The sequence below is a fragment of the Lactuca virosa genome, chromosome 2, assembly GCF_052849685.1.
Source record: "Lactuca virosa cultivar CGN04683 chromosome 2, Lactuca_virosa_CGN04683_v6, whole genome shotgun sequence".
In the NCBI taxonomy this organism is placed as follows: domain Eukaryota; kingdom Viridiplantae; phylum Streptophyta; class Magnoliopsida; order Asterales; family Asteraceae; genus Lactuca; species Lactuca virosa.
In genome coordinates this window covers 33,240,927-33,243,545 of record NC_136427.1, presented here as the reverse complement: position 1 = coordinate 33,243,545, position 2,619 = coordinate 33,240,927, and the positions used below count along the sequence as shown (strand labels likewise).

At 40.4% G+C, this 2,619-nt stretch overlaps 1 non-coding gene across 1 annotated transcript; it reads left to right on the top strand.

Annotated features, from left to right (window-relative positions):
- The first annotated feature begins 1,895 nt into the window (after positions 1-1,895).
- On the top strand, positions 1,896-2,002 carry LOC145162048 (small nucleolar RNA R71). Its single transcript, XR_013738903.1, has one exon. It is a non-coding gene; the product is annotated as a small nucleolar RNA R71 (small nucleolar RNA).
- The last annotated feature ends 617 nt before the right edge of the window (positions 2,003-2,619 follow it).

Here is a 2,619-nt window from a genome sequence, read left to right as displayed (position 1 = left end):
CATTAGTATAATTAATTAAATCATGATTTGGTTTTCTGTTATAGTATCTTAGTATGTTCTCTTTGTTATCGTGTATAATATGTCTCTCTGTTGTATTGTATCTACCTCCCTGTTTCTCTTTATAGTATGTTCTCTATGTTATCATGTATTGTATCTACCTCCCTGTTTCTCTTTATAGTATGTTATAGCATCTAGTATGAACTGAACCCCTAAACTATACCTATTATAGTTTACTAGTATGTAACTTGAACTGTTACTAAAAAGACTCATTTATATACTAAGTTATGATTGTACTTTAAAAACAGAGTTTTATAAACTATAAAGTAACATAACTTAAAAAGAGTTTTTGAAATGTTTTGATTACTTATAAAAGACATAAGCAATCTTTTGAAAGATGTTTATAACAAACATTTACACAATTATCATTGTGTTCAACTTGTATCCCCCCCCTCCCTTAAAAGCATTTAAAACAGTTTAAAAGATTTATTATAGGGGTATGAACTCACCTTATGTGGGTGATTCAAAAGAATAAGCGCGTAAGGATGAGAAGTTACACAAATGAAGTCCCGAGACACAATGAGTCCTAAATGACATATAATGGCATATATTGGCATAAATATAGTGTTTAGAAGCAACCACATGTAAGGAAACACCTTTAGGGACTAGGAAACACTTGGACCAACTGTTAGAATCACATGTGATTAATCTAAGGGGAGTGTACGGCCACTAAATGGAGTGTGCGGCCATGGGTGTATGGTCATGGAGTGTACGGCCGTACACTCATGGTAACAAGTGCACAAAAGGGTCTTTAACTGATAGGAAAGCTTGTGGGACAATTGCTCATCAAGTGTTTGAAGTTAGGTTTGCACTTTGAAGGCCCTTTAGGGGTGTTTTGAGGGGTGTACGGACACACATGAGTGTACGGCCGTACACTCCTTTTGGATCTTGAGTTTTGGTCGTTTTTAGGGTGTTAATCTAGTGTTCCTATCAGGTACTAAGCATAGGGAAAGAGTACTTACGATCTGGAGGCTCAAGAAGGTTCACAATCACCAAGAACAAGTGGGTGTTCTTGGTGTTCTTGGTGAAATGGATGAAGATTTGAAGATCTAGCCAAAAGATGATTTGCAATGGAAGAAATCAAATAGTGTTACTAGGTTAAGAAGAATAACAACAAAAGAAAACGGAAGAAAGCTTACATTCTTGAAGATCGGGTGAAAGGCTTGATGATAGTTGAGAGAGAAAATTGATGTTCTTTACTTGGAAACTGAGGAAATGGCTTAGAAATGAAGGGATATCACTCTTCTGGAGGGGGTGTACGACCAACATGGGTGTACGGCCGCACACACATATGTGTACGGCCGTACACTCATGTGTACGACCGTACACTCCCTCACATGGAGTGTATGGCTTGATTTCAAGGCTAAGAACTTACGCGACCCGATCCTATACTCAATGCTTGAATGTATTGAGCTTTTAACCCTTAAATAGACTCTAAACAAGGCTAACTGATAGCAGAAATGAGTCTGACACTCAGTTGGGTTGAATGGCTGGACTTTACAAGGCAAAAAAATTTCGGGTTGTCACAGTGAGGCCCGCTACAGTTCTCACATCCCACCCGGATGGCATGGATGGATTGATCCATCTTTGTCATTCTTTAGTCCATACTTTCCAATTTAGCCATCACGGCTGCCATACTATCATTGACTGAGTTCACCACCGCTCGACCTGAGTCGTTCCTTGGATTATGATATTCTCTAGAATGCTTAGAGAATTCTTCAATTAGCTCCTTTATAACACCGGGATTTTTCTTCGTGAGTGGTCCTTGGGAGTCAAGGAGTTTCCTAGTCGTCACGTTTACTCCATCATAGAAAATGGAGACCTCTTGTTGAATGTTAAGATGATGGTGGGGCCAATTCCTTAGCAAGCCTTTGGACCTTTCCCACGCCTCATAAAGTGACTCTCCCACTTGTTGTTCAAAGTTTGCAATTTCCTTCTTCAATTTTTCAATTTTGGAAGGGGGGGGGGGCAAAACTGATCGATGAATTCTTCATGCATTTTAGCCCATGTGGTGATAGACCCTGGAGGGAGTGATTTCAGCCAATATTTCGCGGCTCCCTTAAATGTAACTAGTAGCATACGAAGCAAGACAGTCTCGCGAGGTACATTAGGGATGTTGAAGTAGTCGGCTATGTCGTTGAGCTCCTCGATATGCTTGTATGCGTCTTTGTGATCTTTCCCGTAGAATGGGATTTCCTTGAGTTGAGCGAGTATGTGGCCTTTTAGTTCAAAGTTAGCAGTTGTTGGAATCGCGGGTTCCACGAGTCCCGGCCCGGTGTTGTCACGCATTCTTCTCTTGTACTATCCCATTGGTATTTTTGCGATATCAGCCATGGTGTTTCTTAGTTCGCCTTCTATGTCGCTTCCTTCAAATTCAGATCCGCTTTCTTCCTTCTCGGTTTCGTACTCGATGTCCTCCTTTGTGTTGTTGGATTCCCCCACTTTCTTTCCCTTCTTCTTTCCAAAAACCGATTTGAGACTCTTGAAAGGTGATTTATTTGAGGAATCTTCTTCGGTCTTGTCCTTGTTCTTGCGAAAAGCTGATTCCGGGTCTTCAAGTGG